A 23,635-nucleotide genomic window follows, 5' to 3' on the forward strand; every position below is an offset into this window, starting at 1 on the left:
ACAATGTTGTGTACTCTCTCTCTATAACATTGACATTCCATCAAGTGCAAAAAATCCCTCCTCAATCATCCTGGTGGATAATCATCCTCATCTAGGCTGTAAATCAAGACATGCCCATCAAGTAGTGTTAAATGCAACCTAGGGTTGTCCTAAAAACTATAGGATGCTCTGTTTTACTATAGGATACAAAAATACATAGAGAAAAAAATTGTTTTTGCCATCACTTGAAAACAATGCATCCATTTGCGAAGTTGTTTCAGGGAGAGATGCATATGGATGATGGTAACATGCTCAAGTAGTTTCAACAAATTCCAGTGCATGGTTTCCGAGAAATTGGCCTCCATCACCTTCAACCATTTTTGCATTTTCTCAATATCCGTGCATCCATTTAAAAAGATGTGTCATGGGGAGATGAATATGGATGATGGTAACATGCCCAATAAATTTCAGCAAATTCCAGTGCATGGTTTCCAAGAAATCGACCTCCATCACCTTCAACCATTTTTAGTTTTTTCTCGAGATCTGTGCATCCATTGACCAAAATTTTTTTATGGAGAGGTGCATAATGATGATGGAAACATGCTCAAATGTTTCGTCTCAATATAGTCTACCGTTTGGGAGATAAGGACAAAACAAGTCATTGTCCTGTAAACCTATAGGATATAGAACAACACCTATAGGATTAGCAGTGAGGAATTTTAAAGGAGATCCAGAGGTAAAAGAAGATCCTCCAGAGCTTAGCAACTGCATTAGGATCATCAACATCACCCTCCAATGCCTACACATCGACATCAACTCAGCAGTAGCATGCATGTCTCTCCAACAACCATCAGGTAGGTACAGGTATACAATATTCTTAACCTCTTCTCTTGAGCATATTATAGTTAGAAATTTATTGTCAATGCATGAAAGATGAGGTTTTATAAGCTAAGGATTGGTCAGCAGTCTCAGCCGCCTTCAGCTAGTTAATTTCAACTCACTCCTTCACTCATGCAATGTTAAAAAGTCAAATTATGAAGGGTGATGATTTCAAGGAATGAGGACGGTAGTTAAAAGAAGAAATTTTTGCAAAGGCCAAGGTCACCACAACACTCCAAAACCTCCATCCACTTCATATTCATTATCTATTCATCATTCATTCATCCCATTTCATTCTTGAAAAAAAATAAACAAAGAGAGCATCCTCTCCATTTTCATGAAATTTCCATTTGCAGTTTAACAAGAAGGATGTTTAAAGAGAAAAGGAGGATCAAAAGGAGACCCCTGTCACTCACATTTTTATTTTACCACTCATTACCATTCATTCCTCCGCCATTTTTGTCATCTTTTCCACTCATTTACTTCAGTTTACAAAGGGACTATGTTTTCTACAAGATGATCATGTAGGAATTACAGTGACCCAGAAATCCTACAGGAGGTGTCCAAATGGCGGAACAAGGTAGAAGAAGGTTGATAAAGGTGTGGAAGACCTTTCCAAACTGAAAAAATATTCAAGAACCCATCTTGAATAAATGACAAGGAGGCAAGAAAATGGTCTCAAGAAACAATGATTGTTCTTTGAACAAATATGTTTTTGGGCTTGTCCTTGCAGAGCTTACAACCAAGATTCTTAATGCACAAGAGGGAGGCCATCAAGGCCATGGATGAGGCACAATTAGATCACTAAGTTGCTTAGAGGATGAGTAACACTTTCAGCAAGGGGTATGATGGGCCTCTAAATTAGATATAAAATAAGGCCCATGCCTCTAATTTAAAACATAAATTAAGGCCTACGACCATCCTTCAGCACATTAAACCTCTCTTTTTGCATTAGATTATTTATTTTTAACTTTAATATATTCATTAGGAAGGTTTATGAATAATTGAATATTTGTGCCTAATTTTATTTATTTTTTGTGGAATGTTATGAGAATATTGGGCAGATTATGAAGAGTTGGAGGAGATAATTTAGGGACTTGTTCCCTACTATTGAAGGATCAACAATAAATAATAAGTCAACAAGATATTATGGAATTATGGTACAAATTGTGAAACTCCGATGATTGAGAAAATCTAGGAATGTGTTCCACTGATCAAGGGAGCAGATCCACCAATGAAGGGAGCAGATCCACTAATCAAGGGATTTAGTGGGGAAAGCTTCCTCCATCCATGGGGAATTATTTTTAATCATTTTGTATAAGTACCAAGTCAAATTTTCCTCTAGAGAATGATTGAGAAAATCTAGGAATGTGTTCCCTCCCATTTAATGAAAATTCCTAGTATTGGGGGTTATATCCGCTAATCAAGGGATTTTGGTGAGGAAATCTTCCTCCATTCATGGGGAATGTTTCCTAATCATTTTGTATAAGTACCAAGTTGAATTTGCCTCTAAGGGGGAGATTTTCATTGAATTTGCCTATAAGGGAGAGAGCTTGTATTTTTGCAACACCATTGTATTTTCTTGCAGGGATGTAATTCTATTGATGAAAATAATCAATATTGGTGTCATGTTCAGCTTCTAAATCTTGTTCTCATCCATAGGTCTTTGAGTTTCCTTGGGCTTGGCCATCCCAAGAACCTCAGAGCCCTTTTGTATTGTTTGCTTTCCTTCTTTTCTTTGCTTATTCACATGCATCTCTAGTTTTTCTTTATTTCTACTTCTGCATTTAGTATTAATGATTTCTTGTTGTAGGATTGAGTTAAATGGTTGATGTAAGTTCTTTTGTACGATCACAAGCATTATTTCATCTTTGAAAAAGCTTTGGAAGTTCATAATAATCTTTGAGTTTCTTGGATTAGTCTTCTTATTCCCAAATCTAGATTGTTGGACCTCCTTTTTAGCAAAGAACAGTAAATTCTGCTATTTTTTAGAGCATGCTAATGAGCTTCAATTGAATTGATTCCACTTGCATTATATCACAAAAATGCTAGTTCATAACAAAAATTACCCCATTGCATTTGCACTTGATTTGGTTAGGCATTTTTTAGATTTACTAGCTCACTAGTTCTCAAATTTATAGATTTTAGACTAGTAATGTTTTTTTTTAGCATGGTTTAACAGAGGTACTTTTGAGTGATTCCACTTGGAATGGGGACCTAAGACATCCTAGTTAATACCAAAATTTTTCCCATCCAATTTGGATTCGATTTTCTTGGTCATTCGATAAATTATAGTAAATCTATACATCATGTAGGAAATCACTGTAACATCCTATAGGAAAGCCTGTTTTGAGGCTGAATTTAGGAAAAAGCCTCTAGGAAGCTAGAAAAGGGTCCCTACTTGTCTCCCAAACCTTCTGACCATTCACCATCATCTCCAAGCCACCTGCCACATCACCAAAAGAGATTATCTTTCACACTCTCACATGAAAAAAGACAAAATGAAAAACAAATTTATTTTATTCATTTACATGCAGAGTACTAGAAGGTTTGATGGTTTGAATTTGCATGCTTAGGAAAGTAGGATTGCATACATGTTCGCTTAGAATTCTTTTGAAGAAAAACCTCTTAGCAGTTAGTTAGAAAATGGTGTGTTTTAGCATTTGATTTCATTCTCTTTCCTTGTACTTTATTTCTTGTAATAGGTTAAGGCTCCATTTTGAACATTTCATTTTTTGCAATTAATTTAAGATTTGACTTTAGTACATGCACACCATTGCATCATGACAACAAAGGAAGGACACATTGTATGCCGCACATATAGTGCCGACACCTCTTAAGTTTGTACGAACCCCGAGTTGATAATTAAAGTCAGTAGCCTTGGGAGTTGCAGCATTCTTGTTGCAATATGGAGGTGCATCACTTTCCCTATGTACTTTATCAAGCTAACTGATTATTATCGGCTTGTCCTGCAAATTTCCGTGAAAAAAGTTCCGTTGTTGCTCGCCATCTTTACTTGACGTAGATCCTTCATAGATTCTCTCTTGAAAACCAGTTAACCCAACTATGGATGAATGCCCATGATCTAAAGGAGTCTCTAATTGTTCTACTCTTGTTGCCTCCTTATCACCTAGACATGAATGGTTAAGGGCCCAAGGTCCCTTGCAGATAAAGCATAGTCCTCTCCTCCTTAGCTCATTCTTGCTATAGATTGTGTTTTTTCTTCCTCCATTAATCCTTCTCAAATCCTTCCTAGTCAGCACCCTTCTCAGCAATTTTATGTTTTGCCTACCCAACTTCTCGACTATATAATAGTAAATTGGTGATACCTTTGGTTCTTACCTCCAAATGGTTAAAAATTTGGATCTTAGTATCTTGAAGACGTCAGCATTTCCTTCTCAGAGTAGAGACATAGTCTTTTGCATGCTTTTTTTGACATGATCTGGTAGCCTCGGTTTAGGGATCTATGGGAAATCTCTGTGTATATCTATTTTATGTTTTATGCTCTCGGCGTTGTTTATTTTCTGTTTTTAGAATTTGTATGCAGGTAATTAATTCATGGCCAAGTGCCATGGTAAGAGTACCAACTAATGAAAGTCTACATCCTAAGTGTATATATGTAATTGAGGGAGAAATCATGGAGACACGAGCTACCCCTTTCCTTGGCCTGCTTTTTCAACATATTTGGTGTGCCTTTTACTTATTTTTTATAATGGTTTATATGTGGTGCATAGATAAAGGTGCTAAGATCCCTTTACATTTTCCCAACTGCCGCTGACAATTACAGAAGTAAACTGTAGTTATTCCTTCATTTACTAAAACCAACTGCAGTCATTTCCTTAAATTATAGAAATCGGCTGCAATTAATTAATTTCTTGTTGGGAGCTTCTAGAGTGGTCCATTACTCCCTCTGCAATCCTCTACCATGATCTATGGAACACTTGACACATAGCCAACAGAAGCTTGATGGAAGCCTGGCTATAAATACTTCTATTTGGTCCCCAAGCTCACTAACTCAATCCCCTTCAGTCTTACACCATCAAGTTAGAGAGAGCAGAGCTTGGAAGAGCCACATGGATGAGAGATTCGTGTAGTGATTTTTCCAAGCAGCGAATTCCCTGTTAATTGGTTTTTCCGTTATTCTACAAATCACCTCGGCCACAAATAGGCGCAGATATTTCTCGGTTACAAAGCTTTACCTTTATTGTATCTGGCTTGCTGCTCCTTCCTGCAAGCCATGTTATAATTCACACGACCTCCAAACGTTCGCTGGAGATCAGCCATGAATAGCAGAGCCTCTCTCGTGAGGATTTTCTCATACCCATCTTCAATGCACCCCCTTATTCTCACGCCATCCGGGAATTCGATGTCAAGTTTGGTAGTTTTCCTCTGTGTATAATCCATCAGTGAATTTGTTGAAATTTTTATTGTTGGGTTCTCCGGTTTGTTTCTTTCTCCGTTATTGTGAATGCATTTGTGGATGTTTTAACGAATATATAAGTAGAGGGGCAATCATATAAAGGGGATAAAATGCATATCTACATTTAGCAAATCTATATTCAGGCCTAAATGTTATTTCTAGAAACAAGAATTTCTTTTTAGAGAAATGTGACCTAACAGCCCAGAGCATATAAGAAACAGTTGATGCTGGAGGTCCGAGCAGCTTTATTTTGGCATTTCCATTATCCTGTACAATAGTAAATTGGGGTAACTACCGTGAAAGAACAAGTTACAGGCAATCTTGTTTTCAGAGTGTGAGCAAGCATCAATGGCCGGAGGTATGTTTTCTGGGGTATTAAAGTTTTTATGATTCTTTTATGTATTTATTCTGCATTATAGAATCGTTACTTAGTTTTCATTTGGTATTAGAGAATTTTTTTTATCTCTGCCTTGGTGTTTTTAGACATGCTCTATTATGCTAATGTTATATTTTTAAAATTTTCTGAATTAAGACATTTATTTGAAAATATGTCTAATTTTTGCTCAATTTTTATGCTTATAATATTTATTTAATTATATGCATTTTGGATAATTGTTGTGAAAAAATTATTAACTATGCTCGTGTTTAATTTGCATGAATTGATTATTTCTGTTTTTAAATTAAAACATGCTATTTTGGATGAGTATATGAGACCCATCGTTGAATGTTATGCATGAATATTATAGTTTATTTCAAGCTAATTTTTTATGCATAAAAGAAATATTGTCTAGTGATCCATATAATTTTTATTGATTAGAGAATAGCCACAACATCTCTAATTAAATAATATTATATATTATGATTGATTAGGATCACATAAAGAATATTTAGACATTAATTGTAATTAATTTTTTTTTTTTCAAAAGAAAAAACGAACTTTTTTTATAAGAAGTAAAAAAAGTTACATGCCGATGAGTTAACATTCTGAAATGTCTGCCTAATAAAAGACCAGCCTCCTCTAGAGAGGATCCTCAGCACAACTACCTCGTTCTGCCCAAGAGTAAAGACACAAGCACACGGCCTAGACAGCCGAAACCAAAAGATTAAAAACATAATCCAGATGACCCAGGTCCAGCTGGGCCTCCTTTTAAAAGGAAAACAACCCAGCTGATCCATACACCAGAATCATAAACACAATAGCTCAACAGTAAACGAGCATCAATGTATCTGAAAGAAGTAATAAAAACTGATATTTTAACTAGTGCTACTAGAATTTCATGAAAAAAACAACCTTAAGAACTCTAGAGCAGCTAGCAAAAAGAGAAACTATGCATATGGGGGGAGATCCGACACACGGATCTGTTCCTGAATCTGCTCAGTTATTCTCCACGAGCCCAGATCTTGTTGTAGACCAGCCTTAGAAAGCCCATCTGCGATCTCATTGAATTCCCTGTATATATGTTCAATGGAGAAAACATTAAACTGCTGTTTTAAAAGTTGTATTTCTTCTAAAAGGGGCAACAACGTATAATTCTGACATCTGAATTTCCCAATGACCCAGCTTATAACATTCAAAGAGTCTCCATAAATCTGAATGGTGAGGATGTTTTTTTGGATGAGCCAGCAGAGCAAAAGTTTTAAGGCAGAGAGTTCGGCGAAGTTATTTGATCCCGTTCCAGTTCCAACCGCAGCCTTGAGAGTGTGGTCGTTATTGATGTAGATGCATATCCCAGCACCCGTAATGTTGTTTTGTGCAGCACCGTCGAAAAAAGCCCACGGGATCCCTTCTCGAATGTTTGGTGCAGTACCCTTCTTTCGATTGTTATGCTCTTCATTCAAGGGGATGCTATCAAAAATGGCGATGCTTTGAATGGCCACTGCAGCCACTGGAGATAACTTTTCTCTAAAAATGCTACGATTTCTTGCAAGCCAAACACCCCAGCAGATGATGGGAGGCAAATTTCTCAAATTCCTCTCCTGAAAATGATTCCACCAGTATTCCCAGGCTGCACTTAAATCGACCCCATCCCATCTTAGTTTTACATTCAGAAGCCTTTCTGCCTCTATCCAAATCTGTTTTGTGAACGGACATAGCAAGAAAAGATGATCAATGGTTTCTTCATCCGCGAAGCATAGAGGGCATCTACCTGGTCCCTGTTTAAACCGAGCTTGCAGAACATCCCAGGAAGGAATTTTATGGTTTAAAGCACACCAGAAAAAAATCCTAGATTTTTTTGGGCATTTTAGCTTAAACAAAGGTTTTGACCACCAAACAGGGGGAGTCCATCCTTTACTCTTTACCAAGAAGGTATATCCAGCTTTTGGTGAGTAGAGTCCTGATTCAGCATGTGCCCAGACCAGAGAATCCGGCCTATCCGTAATTCTGACATTTGATCTTCTCAACTCCTGAATATAACGCTGCCAATCATCTCGCCAGAAGACATTTAGGCCAATATCCTCTCCAGTCTTCCAGGCCTGGCCCCAAATAGAAGTCTGCTCCATACTAGCTATCTGATTTAACCTTTTTATACCCATGTCCTCCAGATGTGCAATCAGTTCCGGTGGAAGGGCAAAATCTTCATTGCAACCTACCCAAGGGTCTCTGCCAATCCTCAGACTTTCTCCGTTTCCAACTCTCCATGCCAATCCTTGTTCAATTACCTTAAAAGCCTCCGAAGTGGCTTTCCAAATGACTGAGCAATTCCTCCCTTTCTTATTAGGCCTTCTTATCCAATCTTCAAGCGGGATGGGGTCAATGTATTTTCTTTTTACCACCTTCGTCCAAAGATTCTCCATTGTTAAGATTCGCCATCCAGATTTAGCAGCTAGAGCCTGGCTAAAATCTACAAGGTTTTTTAGCCCCCAACCTCCCCAATCTTTTGGCCTTGCGATTTTGTCCCATGCCACCCATGGGAGGACAGACTCTTCCTTGGACCCCGACCAAAGAAATCTACTACAAAGCTGCTTTATTTTGTGGAGGATTCCTTTGGGTATCCATGTCAGGGCTGCCCAGAAAACTGGTATAGCCTGCAGTACTGAATTCACCAAAGTAAGTCTTCCAGCCCTCGACAGCCATTTGAAACTCCAATGGGCAATTTTTTGTTCAATCTTTGCTACTAACCAATTCCAATCTTGCTTCCTGTAAGAGGATGGCTTGAGCCAAAAACCTAGGTATTTAAAGGGCTGTTCCATATTGCATGTTCCAAAAGGCAGCTGAGTCTCGATAGCTGTCTCTTCTTGCCTACTGAAACCCTCAAAGATCAGCTGAGACTTTCTGTCATTTATTTTTAGCCCTGTTGCTTTTAGAAATAGATCAAGGATAGACTTTAGCTCTAATATTTCAGATATATTCCCATTTATAAACAACAGGATGTCATCAACGAAAAGCAGATGTGTGATAAAAAGGTTAACAGCAACTTCCAAACCTTTGATCAAACCTGAACTTTTAGCCTTTGTGATAAGCCTACTTAGACCTTCTGCCGCAAGGAGGAAAAGCAGAGGGGAAAGCGGGCACCCTTGGCGAAGACCTCTTTGGCTTTTGAAGAAATGTGAAGCAGCTCCATTTATCAGAACAGCAAAATTTACGTTTGTGATGCATCCCATGATCCATCTAATGAACCCTGCTTGGAAACCAAGGTGCATCAAAAGCATCTTGAGATATGTCCAATTGACCCTATCATAAGCTTTGGCTAGATCAATTTTTAGCACTGCCCCCTTCTTATTTGCCTGCCTGAGACTGTGTATAGTTTCTTGTGCTACTCCAATAGCCTCATGGATCTGCCTCCCGTTTAGGAAGCCAAATTGTTCCTTTGAGATATAGCAGGATAGGATAGGTTTCAGGCGTACCGCAATAATCTTTGCTATAATCTTGTAGATAGTGTTGCATAGGGAGATAGGCCTGAAATCTTCAAAGGAGCCAGGGTCCTCTTTTTTCGGAATGAGGGCAATGAAAGTTGCATTGAAAGGCCCATATATTTCTCCTTTAATTCTAGACTCCTCTACCACCTCAGAAAGTTCTGCCCCAATGGATTCAAAGAAGTGAGTGAAGAGTTCGATGGACCAGCCATCAGGTCCAGGACTTTTGTCTTTTGCCATGGACTTTATAACACTCTCAACCTCCTCTTTTGTCACCTCTCTATAGAGGTCTTCTGCCTCTTCCTCCTCCACACAGCGAGGGAAGGCCTGAGCAGTTCTGATGATTTCTGGTAGATTAATATCCCCCGGATCAGCAAAGAGGGACTGAAAGTGATCTTTCCCCATAGCAGACAGATCTTCGAATGAAGATGCCTCCCTACCTTCCGAGTCCCTCAGCTTCCAAATAGAGTTTGCATTCCTCCTTCCTTTTGCATAGTTGTGGAAAAATTTTGTATTTTCATCCCCTGCTTTTAGCCAGATAGCTCTGCTTTTCAACCTCCACTCTTCTTCTTTATCCAATAAAATCTTCGCCCTCTTCTTTTCCAACTCCAAAATTTTCTCTTTTGATTCCAAAGATGCATAGGCGTTAGCCTCTGGTTCTTCCAGAACCCTCAGGGCTTCATCAATGCTTACTAAATCTTCAGATTGTTTCCTCCTCCTTTCAGCGGCCCAAGCAATGGTTGCTTTCTTCAACCTTTTTAAATTTTCCATGAACCTCCCAGCTTTGCTCCCCACAAGGTCATGTCTCGGGTGCCTCCAGGTTTCATGGAACAGCTTTATGTAAGATTCCTCCTGGAGCCAGAGGGCATTGAATTTGAAAGGCGAGGCCGGCTTATGAGGGGGCTTTGAGAGCTCAAGGAGAATGGGGAAGTGATCTGAATTTCCACCTTCCCCCACCCACTGCCTGAATAAAGGAACCAGAGATGCCAATCTCTCGCTGATGAGAAACCTATCCAACCTCTTAGCAATTCTATGCTCCCCAGTCCTCCTGTTCCTCCAAGTAGGTTTTGCTTTTATGATGTTTACATCAATCAGCTGATGAGACAAAAGAGCATTTGTAAAGAAATCCGTCAAAGGATCCTCCCTTGCAAGAGGTCCCCAGGCTTCCGAAGTTCCCATGGAAAAGTTAAGATCTCCTCCAATAATAAGATTCTTGTCCTGTACCAAGCTTTTGGAGAGAAACTCATTCCAGAACATTGCCCTTCCTTGACATGGTCCATAGACATTTACAATTGTCAGAGGAAAATCAAACTCTGATGATACAACCTCCATTCCTAAGACATTTTGAAGTCCCCATGAGGATAGCACTTTCAACTTTCCTTTTTTGAACCCCATAGCAATACCTCCCGAGTGACCAGAAGCATCTGCAGCCATGAAAACCCATCCCGGGAGAAGGGAGCCGAGAGCTGCTTCAACTTCCATACTCTTTCCTAAAGTCTCCTGGAGGAATACAATATCAGGGTTGCAGCGAGAAATAAGATCTTTAAGAGCTAGTTTTTTAGGTTTACTAGCTAAACCCCTACAGTTCCAAGAGAGGCATATCATTTGATAACCGTCTCAGGGGGTTTTGCTGCTCTAAGCGCCCCAGGGATTGTCATCTGTTTCCCATCAGCAACATCAAAAATTGCTTTTTCCTGCGTAATGTGTAATCTCGACTTTCTACCTCTGCTCTTTTTTGAGTGGCATTTTGGGGTTTCTAAACCTAATCCTCCTACCGGTTCCATGACCTCATTCTGGACAAACGGTTTCTTGCTAGAGGATCTCAGGTTATAGGGCCGTGATACAGAACAAGGTTCACCACCAGTCTTCAAAGGGGGAAAGTCCTCACCACCCAGATTTATGGAGACTGACTCAATAGAAAGGTTATCAATTTTTTCCATCACATCTTTACAAGAGTTCAAAACAGAAAGCCCCCCAATACCAGAATCAGATATAATAGAAGAATGCTTTAAAGCTGTGGACGGCATACCCGATTGATTGCAGATGATTTCAACGTTCGGCTCCATGGCGGTATCCTCCATCGGCTGATTGATTGCAAGATCCATCGGCTCTCCTTCCTCCGTGGGTAAAACTGTCTCTGTCTGATGTGAATGGTCCTCCCCGTGAGTACCCTCGCGAACAGGTTCCTCTACCTGAGCCTCTTCCTGCCCTATAGGCTCTTTCCAGCCCTCTGTCTCCTTTTGAAACCTCCTTCTTCGTCTTCCCATCGGGCAATCGCGCGCCAAATGACCATATTCGTGACAACAGTGACAGCGGAACGGGAGGTGCTCGTAATCGAGTTTCTGCTCAATTTTGTAATCCTTATACCGAAGAGGAATAGATTTTGCTAGGCCCTCCTTTGGATTGAGTTTAACCAAAATCCGAGCCACCCTTTTCTCAAAAGTTTGTAGGTAGGATCGATCTGCATCCAGATAAGTCCCCAACACATTCCCAATCGACCTGAAGACCGAGTCCGCCCAGAGATATGGGGGGAGGTTTGGAATTCTTACCCAAACCGGAAATTCGTCCATCCTTTCAGTTTCAGCATCAAACAGAGGCGTCCATCTCTTGAAAAATACCGGCCTATTCCCATATGCCCAATTCTGACCTTCGACCCACTCCATAGCCTCCTTACAGTCAAATTTGACCATAAACCAGCCCTTAACCAGAGCATTTGATTTGAAGTTGGCCGCCATCGAACCCGCCCACTGATTCTCCGTCCAACGCCTAAAGGCTACACCTGAAACAGGCTGACCTCTGATTCTGCCCACCAGCGTAACCCCATCCACATCTAAAACATCCTCAACCTGCATATCCATCCCCAGAACCACCTCTTCAAACTCCCTTGTCTTTAAAGGTTTTGATTTCTTGCGTTTCCCCCCTAGTCTTCTAATATCAGATGTCTCGAAACTGTCTCCAAGCTCCTGAGATCGTTCTTCGTGCCTCCTTCGGTCTCCATTGTCCGCTCCTTCTGCATGCTCAATCCTATTTCTTGTCTGGGTCTCAACGAGCCCTTCAATCGGACTACCACCATTCCTTTCCCCGGCGAGGACATGTGGCAAACCGGGACTATCACCCAAGTCAAGCCTGGCTTCTCTGGCCGCTTCCCCTACTTTCGGCCCCAAAAATCCCTGATCCGAATTTTTGGGAAACAGGTCCCTATTGACCGCGCACTGCTGTGAAGCCCTCCCAGCTTCGATTCCAGTGGTTTTTAAACCCCCAACAGGTCTCCAGACACCAGCATTTTGAACAGAGTTTATTATATCTTCTAAACCCCCAGATGGGGAGAAAATTTTTGAAGGAGATGGAAGCTTACCAGACTGCGGGTGTATGCCCTCATCTTCCCATGCTGGCTTCGTGTCAAAGGTGGAGGCTTTTACAGCTTCTTTACCAGGAGTTCCCAACAAACCCGACAGGTCCCAACTTGCATCCGACCGACCTTTGACATAACTTAAGGCTCTGGTTTTATCCCCCACGCCCGCCGCAACTCCTGACCCTTCTTTCTTCTTGTCAAGCGACTCTCCCAGAGCCTGAGCCGCAAACTCTCTTCCCCAAACTGTTATCAGGTCTTCCTGAGAGGGTTCCAGCTCCAACGTTTCGCTCGAATTTACCATTGTTGAGGTTTTGACCGAGAATAAAGCCTTCCAACCACAGCCCGAGACAGTCGCTTGGAAAACCGCTTACAGCTTATGCTCTTAGGGTTGCAGCTGGCCAGAACAGTGAAAACTTCCACGAAATTTACTGCAAGGTTAAAAGTGTTGAAACCGCCCCCGTGACCAGGTAAAGCAATATCAACAAACCGCCGTTTGAAATGGGGGTTTTCCTTCCTAGCTGGCGCCATCGGCTTTCCACCACGCTGCGTACTGTACTGTCGCCAGCGCTGCCTTCGTCGTACCTGCGTGTCACCTGCAGAAACCTGCTCTACCTAGGCCTAGGGCCTAGGGCTGCAGTACCGAAACCCTCCTCTGCCATCGCTCTCTCCCTCGATCTCAATTAAATTTTGTGTACATGCCTCAAATTGGTCGAGTACGAGTTAGGTTTGACTCCTTAAACCATTGTAATTAATTATACTAAATATAATAAATTTTATCCCACAGGAATTTTTCTTATATTTATATAATTAATTAGGATAAAATATTCATAGCTTACCCACTAGAAATATGAATTAATAGTTTTATCATAAAGTTCAAATCTAAGATAGAATTTATATCGAATTATAATCATAATATACCCTTTAGAATTATGAATTAAGTGAATAATTTGATAAATTCTATCATAAATAATAATTGAATATGCTTGAATTGAAAATTTAGTCCATAGACAATTTTTATGTCATTAGATTCAATTTTTAAGCATGATTTACATTGGTAAAGCATGAAATTTTATTTAGGCCTCAAATTTAATGTAAGCATGTGATCTTTAATTTTATGCAGTTGTACAACCTGCAAATTTCCTTGAAATTCGTTGTGATATCCCTGAACTTAAGGGAGATAACTATAAGGTTTGGAAGGAGAGAGTTCTCCTTCATTTGGGGTGGATGGACATAGACTATGCTATTAGGAAATATGAACCACTGGCACTCACTAATACCAATACTGTAGCAGACATCACACTTTATAAACGATGGGAATGATCTAATCGCCTAAGCATGCTGTTCATTAAGACTAAAATTTCTGTTGGTATCCGTGGTTCCGTTGATTAGCATGAAAAGGTTTGAGACTTGCTGAAAGCCATTAATGATCAATTCGACACTTCAGACAAGGCATTAGCAAGTACCCTAATCATGAAGTTCTCATCCCTAAGGCTCACCAGTGTGAAAGGTGTGTGCAAGCACATCATGCAAATGAGGGACATTGTGGCTCAATTGAAGAAACTCGAGGTTGAAATATCAGAGTCCTTCCTAGTGCACTACATTCTGAACACGCTTTCGCACCAATACTGACCCTTCAAAATCTCATACAACACACATAAGGATAAATGGTCAATTAATGAACTCGTGACCATGTGTGTTCAAGAGGAAGAGAGACTGGTGATGGAACTGGGAGAAAGTGCAATGCTGGCAACGCGTGGAAAGGGAAAATCTCAAGCCAATAAGAAAGGGAAAGGTAAAGTACCTCCCCAAGTTGATATCAAGAAGTATTCCAAGTGTTTCTTCTGTAAAAAGAAGGGACACATGAAGAAGGAATGCGCCAAATTTCAGAAATGGCTTGCAGACAAAGGTAATCCAATCTTGTTTGTTTGTTATGAATCTAATATGGTTAATGTCAATATTAACACCTGGTGGATTGATTCTGGATCAACAATTCACATTTTGAATTCCTTGCAGGGTTTGCAAAACCTAAGGAAGCTAGTGGGAAGTGAGCAAAGCATCTTATTAGGAAACAAGATGGGCTCTCATGTGGAAGTTATAGGAACATGCTATTTAGTTTTAAGCAATGTCTTTGTTTTAGAATTAGAAAAGACCTTTTATGTTCCAAGTTTGTCTAGAAACTTGATTTCAGTTTCAAGACTCGTACATTTTGGATATTCCTTTAACTTTTCAGAAACATCCTTTAGTTTATTTTATAAATCCAATTGTGTTGGGAATGGTATTTTGTCTAATGGTCTTTACTACATTAATTTACAAAACAATGTCACTTATGATTCAATGCATGTTCACACTGGCACTAAAAGATATGTTATTAATGAAGATTCCTCTAAATTATGGCATCGAAGATTAGGTCATATCTCCATAGAAAGAATTAAAATATTTGTAAATGAAGGGGTACTTAATACTCTAGATTTTACTGATTTTGAGACTTGTGTGGACTGCATAAAGTGAAAGCAGACCAACAAGTCAAAGAAAGGTGCCAATAGGATTTCAAACATATTAGAGATCATACATACTGATATATGTAGTCCAGACACGGACTCACATGGTCAGAGACACTTCATCTCTTTTATAGATGATTACTCACGATATATGTATCTCTACATGCTTCATAAAAAGAGTGAAGCATTAGATGCCTTTAAGATCTTTAAGGCTGAAGTAGAGAAACAATGCAACAAGAAAATTAAGATCGTGAGATCAGATAGAGGTGGAGAATATTATGGTAGATACACAGAAGATGGACAAGCACCTGGATCATTTGCAAAATTTCTTCAAGAGCATGGGATTGTTGCCCAACACACCATGCCTAGTTCACCCGACTAGAATGGTGTATCAAAAAGAAGAAACTAAACATTATTGGACATGGTGCGGAGTATGCTTAGCTGCTCCAATCTTCCTAAATCCTTGTGGACTGAAGCACTTAATACGACAATGTATATATTAAACAGGGTTCCAACCAAGGCTATTCCTAAAACGCCATTTGAATTATGGAAATTTTGGAAACTGAATTTGCGACATATGCATGTTTCGGGATGCCCATTTGAAGTGAGAATATATAATCCACAAGAGAAGAAGCTGGACCTGAGGACCATTAGTGGGTATTTCATTAGATATCTTGAAAGGTCTAAAGGTTATAGTTTTTATTGTCCATCTCACAATACTAGGATTGTGGAATCAAGAAATGCAAAGTTTATTGAAAATGACCTGATTGATAGGAGCAATCAAACCAGGAACATAATTTCTGAGAAGGATCATCCAGAATCTCAACCTTCCACCTCAAGTGATAGATTAGTTATTGTTCACAGCACCCCTCAGGTACAAAATGGTGTTGAACAACCAATTGTTGAAGTTCCACAAGCTGTTGATGGCATTCCAGTAGATCAGGTAGTTCAAGAGCTGCCAAGAACTTTTGAAAAACGAGTTGAACCACATACTTCTCAAGAAGATGATGGTGCAACAGTAAGAAGATCTACTAGACCAAAGAGATCAACAATTGCTGATGATTATGTTGTGTATCTATAAGAATCTAACTACAACATTGGAGCCGAAAATGATCCCGAATCCTTTTCACAAGACATGAGTTGCAAAGAATCAAAATTATGGTACGATGCCATGAAGGAAGAGATGAATTCTATAAAGAGTAACAAAGTTTGGGATCTTGTTGAGATTCCTAATGGTGTAAAATCCATTGGATGTAAATGGGTCTTTAAGACAAAGAAAGACTCATTGGGCAACATTGAGAGATACAAGGCAAGACTCGTTGCTAAGAGATTCACTCAGAAAGAAGGAATCGACTACACGGAGACTTTCTCTCCTGTATCTAAGAAAGATTCCTTGCGCGTTATTATGGCATTAGTAGCCCATTTTGACTTGGAGTTGCAACAAATGGATGTGAAAATGGAATTTCTCAATGGAGATCTAGAGGAGGAAGTTTACATGAAACAGCCTTAAGGATTCCCCTCTAGTGATGGTGAGCAATTGGTTTGCAAGCTCAAGAAATCCTTATACGAATTAAAATAAGCATCCCGCCAATGATATTTGAAATTCCATAATGTAATTTCTTCTTTCAGTTTTGTAGAAAACATTATGGATCAGTGTATATACCTGAAAGTTAGTGGGAGTAAAATTGTTTCTTGTTTTATATGTGGATGACATTTTGCTAGCAACCAATGATAAGGGTTTGCTGCATGAGGCGAAACAATTCCTCTCTAAAAATTTCGATATGAAGGATATGGGTGAGGCATCTTATGTCATTGGCATTAAGATCCATAGAGATAGATTCTAAGGCATCTTGGTTCTGTCTCAAGAAACCTATATTAATAAAATTTTAGAGGGATTTCGGACGAAGGATTGTTCACCAAGTGTAGCTCCCATTGTGAAGGGCGATAGATTCAATTTGAACCAATGCTCAAAGAACAACTTTGAAAGGGAACAAATGAAGAACATTCCATATCCTTCTGCTGTCGGAAGCCTAATGTATGCTCAGGTCTGCACAAGACCTGACATTGCATTTTTTGTGGGAATGTTGGTACAATATTAGAGTGATCCAAGTTTAGACCACTGGAGAGCTGCAAAGAAAGTAATGAGGTAGCTTCAAGGAACCAAAAACTACATGCTTATGTATAGACGGACAAACAATTTGGAAGTAATTGGCTACTCACATTTTTACTTTGCTGGATGTGTTGATTCACACAAATCTACATTAGGATAAATTTTTATGATGGCCGGTGGAGCTGTATCATGGAGTGCCAAGCAGACCTTGATTGCCACTTCCACTATGGAAGCCAAGTTCGTCTCCTGTTTTGAGGCTACTTTGCATGGTGTATGGCTTAAGAGTTTCATTTCTGGGCTTAGAATTATGGATTCTATCTCTAAGCCATTGAGAATGTATTGGGACAAATCAGCTACTATTTTTATGGCTAAAAGTAACAAAAGTGGGAGTCGAAATAAACACATTGACATTAAGTATTTAGCTATAAGGGAACATGTTAAAGAAAAGAAAGTGGTCATTGAGCACATCAACACTGAGTTGATGATCGCTGATCCTTTGACTAAGGGCATGCCACTGTTTAAATTCAAGGATCATGTAATGAATATGGGACTTGGTTCCATTATGTAGTTTCTCATTGTATGGACAATGTTATTTTAATGAAATTTTTAATTATTGTGATGTTTTCCTCATATTTATGTGCACTTTAATTTGATTTGAGAGAATTCATCTGTGTAGGACCAAGAATAAACATAGGGTTTATTCATTAAGAAATTGTTGCCACATAAATTTTAATAGCAATAAATACATAGTAATACATGGAAGATAATACTCATCATTAGAGGACTTATTGCCATGATTCATGTATCTATTACTTAATACATATTATCAATGGGTTTTAAGATAAGACATTAAGATTGGAAGTATGGACCAAGTGGGAGAATGTTGAGCTCCCTTTACATTTTCCCAACTACCGCTGACAATTACGGAAGTAAACCACAGTTATTTCCTTCATTTACTGAAACCAACTGCAGTCATTTCCTTAAATTATGGAAATCAACTGCAGTTAATTAATTTCTTGTTGGGAGCTTCTGGAGTGGTCCATTACTCCCTCTGCAGTTCTCTACCATGATCTATGGAACACTTGACACATAGCCAATAGAAGCTTGATGGAAGCCTGGCTATAAATACTTATGTTTGGTCCCCAAGCTCACTAACTCAATCCACTTTAGTCTTACACCATCAAGTTAGAGTGGGCAGAGCTTGGAAGAGCCCCACAGATGAGAGATTTGTGTAGTGATTTTTCTGGGCAACGAATTCCCTGTCAATTGGATTTGCTGTTGTTCTGCAAATCACCTCGACTACAAGCAGGCACGGAGATTTCTCGGTTACGAAGCTTTACCTTTATTTTATCTAGCTTGCTGCTCCTTATTGTACGCCATGTTATAATTCACATGACCTCCAAATGTTCGTTGGAGATCAACCATGAATAGCAGAGCCTCTCTCATGAGGATTTTCTCATACCCATCTTCAATGCGCCCCCTTATTCTCACGCCATCTGGGAATTCGATGTTGGGTTTGGTAGTTTTCCTCTATGTATAATCCATCAATGAATTTGTTGAAACTTTTTGCTGTTGGGTTCTCTAGTTCGTTTCTTTCTCCGTTATTGTGAATGCATTTGTGGATGTTTTGACGAATATAGAAGTAGAGGGGAAATCATATAAAGGGGATAGAATGCATATCTACATTTAGCAAAGCTATATTTAGGTCTAAATTTTAGTTCTAGAAACGGGAATTTCTTTTCAGAGAAATGTGACCTAACAGACTAGAGCATATAAGAAGCAGTTGATGCTAGAGGTCCGAGCAGCTTTATTTTGGCGTTTCCATTATCCCGTACAATAGTAAATTGGGGTAACTACCGTGAAAGAGCAAGTTACGGGCAATCTTGTTTTCAGAGTTTGAGCAAGCATCAATGGTCGGAGGTATGTTTTCTTGGGTATTAAAGTTTTTACGATTCTTTTAGGTATTTATTCCACATTATAGAATTGTTATTTAGTTTTCAAAAGGATCAAATATTTCTCTTTATGATATAGCATTTCTTTTATCCCTTAAAAAGAGTCAATTTATCAATCGTCGGGGTTGGAACATGTGAGGGTTCCTTATGAGATAGAGCATCAAGTGCTTAGGAACCAAGTGATGGCTAATGAGGGGAATAGAACTCATGTTGGGATTTTTCCCACACGCTAATTGTTGTCCTAACTATCTTTTGCATTTTATCTTTCATTTTTCCTTTGTTGTGTCAATATTATATTTTTTTCATTATTTTAGTTACATCAACCTCTAGGGAAAAGTTTTCTAGTGCTACTCAAGGATGTGGATGTGTGAAGGTGAAACCCAAATGAAGTAAAGATTTTTCAACCCAAAGGATGGAAGTGTATCAAGGGCATGATAAAAGATGTTAAGTATTCAATGGGGTAATGAACATGCTACATCAATTCAAGTTTCCCAATTAGTTCCCCTTCTATGACCCTAAGGCCTTAGAGGAGGTCCCACTAGACTAGGGCTAAACACTAGCACCACCCCACGCCCCGCAGTAAGGTGAGAGAACAACTTTATAGTCGAGATCGATAATCATCTAGATCGCCCCTTTATCCATGTTAAAATGCCCAAAACATTGAGTAGTAGTCCATCTTCGCTCAAGAGGAATTTCGAATGGTGATAGATGCATGATTAGTGCAAAAGGTAAAGGAATGTGGCATATCATCATCAATGAGAAATGTGTAGGGTTGTTGGTTGTTTTTCTTCTATTTTATACCAAAAATTATGAAATTTGTGGCTCTTTTAATAAGATCATGATCCAATTTGATTAGTTTATTCATTTGCTTTTTAATGGGTTTGGTATCCCATTTATTTTTAATGGGTTTTGTATCCAATTTTGTTTTCATAATACTTAAGGTCAAATTGTTAGTTTTTACTAGATAAATTATATTGATATGATTAAGGTTTTGTATTATTTTTTTCTATGTGGTGACCCCTACACCCACAAAATAGGGTCACCCACAGAATATTATCCTACACAAATCTGTCCAAGAGCCTAACCCCGAGAGTGTCAAGAGATTTGAACCTATGACCTCTCAATAGTAGAGGTACTTTAACAACTAGCACTCAACCATCTAAACTCACCATCAATGCTTTTTAGGATTTTATATTAATTATATTATTACATGATGGGAGTATGTTTATGTCTTATTATAATGTTTATAAAAGATGTTAAAATTGATTGACTATATTAAACATATTTAATCATATTAATTATAATACATGTTTAGGATATAATGTTGTTTATTGATATGATGTTATAATTTTAAAAATAAAAATGAATTACAAATACATATACATAAATTCAAAGCTTGCTCATACAATTATACTATATTTACATGGGATTATAGACTACATAAATTCAAAGCTTACTCATACAATTGTACTATATCTATATGGTATTATATCTCACCAAAATATCTTAACACTATTATATATATCACCAAAATATTTTAACATTATCAAAAAATACAAAACAAAAATGATTTTCGGTAAAAAAAAATATATTAATTAACCATTATAACAACATCAATCAATCAACTCTAATTAAAGATATTAGAGTATGAAATTTACCCCGAACAAATCAAAATCTTATGACTCTAAATCTCTGATATCTTATAAATTAATGTTTTCTAAAATATATTGTAAATTCATCCAAAGGTAAGATAAACATTTTAGTATGAATTAATAAAAAACAATAAAATTTATATTTTAAAATATAATTTTTTTATTACATAAAAGTAGTGAGTGTGGAATCCTGAAAAGGAAAAAGTGAGAGTATGTGATTCTATTGTCCGAATCCATAAAATTAATGGATAATTTTAGACGATTGTTTTCTTAGGGGTTTTATTTTTAAGGTCAGATACAATGCAACAAAGAAATCCACTAAAAGGCAAAGATATATAAAATTCTGGTAAGTTAATTAATCAATTAGTGAGTTTAGCCTGTAAATTTTCAAGATATTTAAAAGAAATGATTGTTTTCTTAGGGGTTTTATTTTTAAGGTCAGATACAATGCAACAAAGAAATCCAGTAAAAGGCAAAGACATATAAAATTCTGGTAATCAATTAGTGAGTTTAGCCTGTAAATTTTCAAGATATTTAAAAGAAATGAAAGTATCATGCTCAGCTAAACAAAACAAATAGGTAACAACCAAACTCAACACCGAAATAAATTTCAGACTTTACATTGAGGAAACATCCAAGCTTTTTACAGAAAGAGGCAGTGAGTTAATCAGCATCCTGGAAGGATCTTCTTGGGCCAAAAAGAGGCAATCAATTAGTGGTGTTCACAGTGGATTCAATCTCCACTTCTTTTTCTTCTTGCACTTTATTTTCGTTGTTTTCACTTCGGTGGTTACTGCAAACCCTTCCTTCTCATTCTCAATCTTTCCTCCTATTCCTTGTGCCGCCCCTTCTTCTTTGTTCATTCTCTTCTCCACTTCCTCTTCTGGTTGCTGCTCCTCTTCTTCATCACGTTAGTGCTCCTCCTGTTGCTCTTGTTCTTCTTCCTTGTTTATTCTCTTCTCCACTTCCTCCTCTGGTTGCTGCGCCTCTTCTTCATCACATTGGTGTTGGTGCTCCTCCTCCCGCTCTTGTTCTTCTTCCTTGTTCATTCTCTTCTCCACTTCCTCTTCTGCTTGCTGCTCCTCTTCTTCATCACATTGGTGTTGGTGCTCCTCCTCCCGCTCTTGTTCTTCTTCCTTGTTCATTCTCTTCTCCACTTCCTCTTCTGCTTGCTGCTCCTCTTCTTCATCACGTTAGTGCTCCTCCTACTACTCTTGTTCTTCTTCCTTGGTTATTCTCTTCTTCACTTCCTCCTTTGGTTGCTGCTCCTCTTCTTCATCACATTGGTGCTCCTCCTCTCGTTCTTGTTCTTTTTCCTGGTTTATTCTCTTCTCCACTTACTCCTCTGGTTGCTGCTCCTCTTCTTCATTACGTTGGTGCTCCTCCTCTTTTTCTTGTTCTTCCTTATTCATTCTCTTCTCCACTTCCTTATTCATTCTCTTCTCCACTTCCTCCTCTGGTTGTTGCTCCTCTTCTTCATCACGTTGGTGGTGCTCCTCTTCTTCATCACATTGGTGCTCCTCCTCTTGTTCTTGTCCTTCTTCCTGGTTCATTCTCTTCTCCACTTCCTCCTCTGATTGCTGCTCCTCTTCTTCATCACATTGGTGGTGCTCCTCTTCTTCATCACATTGGTGCTCCTCCTCTTGTTCTGGTTCTTCTTCCTTGTTCATTTTCTTCTCCACTTCCTCCTCTGGTTGTTGCTCCTCTTCTTCATCACATTGGTGGTGCTCCTCTTGTTCTGGTTCTTCTTCCTTGTTCATTCTCTTCTCCACTTCCTCCGCTGGTTGCTGCTCCTCTTCTTCATCAAGTTGGTGCTCCTCCTCGTGCTCTTGTTCGTCATGTTGACGTCGAGGAAGAGATGTTGGCCTTCTTAATAATTGCCATCTTTCTTTTCTTAAAGTAAATTCATCTAACAATGATGTCTTCCAAACGTAGTTCTTAAAAATGTGCAACATTTGTTGTCCTTTCTCTATTTCCACCTGCAAAATACAAACCTCAACTTTACATTTCTTTCTTTTCTCTATTTCCACTTGAAAAACATAAACTAAGTTATAATGTTATATATATATAAACCAAGTGACTGACTTGTTGAACGTCTCGACTGGCTGTAATTGATTGATTTCCATCGTTGTCCAAAGCAATATGGCGAACTTCTCTGAATGGAACATCTTTAATAATGTGCCATTTCACAGGAAATCTACCCCTCCAATCCCAAAATTTTGCGTTGGCTTCAAAATCTACAGGGCCAACCATTTCAGCGACCCCGCAGAAATTTTTGCTTCCGTTAATCTGCATTTCCACCAACAAACGATGTATTTTAGTATATATCCCTGTAAGTTTTCAATAAAGATTAGATGGAAAGAAATAACATGGAATATTTCGATTAAAAAGATGATATTGTGTAAATATTCTGATCTAATTCATGTTTTTCAGATTATACAATATTCTCAAAATAGTTAAATTCAGTAAAAAAGAAAAACAAGATATACTTAAAAATTATGAAAATAAAAAAACTAACCGAAAAAATTAAAAAAACATGACCACAAGGCGAAGCAGTACTATTGCCAACTCCTTGGTTGTTCTGCTCCCCATGGGTTTCAGCATAAGCTGCATCTAGGATGTGATTCCCCCTCCGAGTGCTTGTCCACACTCCATGTCTAATACTCCTTAGCAAATGCTCCTTGCTGGAAGATTTGATTACAAAATATTTTGCAACCTCATATTCAGTAATAAATTCTGGAAGGTTGTACTCATCAGGAACACCTCCACCTAGGGTTCTTTGTTCGCGTATTCTGCTATATCGCGGTCCAATGCAGATATCTTCGTCTAATATTTCCATGGTTGTGAATGTGGGTGGCGTTCTTTCCATACGTCCACCACCCACACGCCCATTTCCTCTAGAATCGAATCTCTCAGCTGGTTGGAAGTAGGGTGTCTG

Source organism: Pinus tabuliformis, chromosome 4_2, assembly GCF_031772625.1.
Source record: "Pinus tabuliformis cultivar Carrire ecotype Pingquan chromosome 4_2, CPIR1, whole genome shotgun sequence".
Lineage (NCBI taxonomy): Eukaryota > Viridiplantae > Streptophyta > Pinopsida > Pinales > Pinaceae > Pinus > Pinus tabuliformis.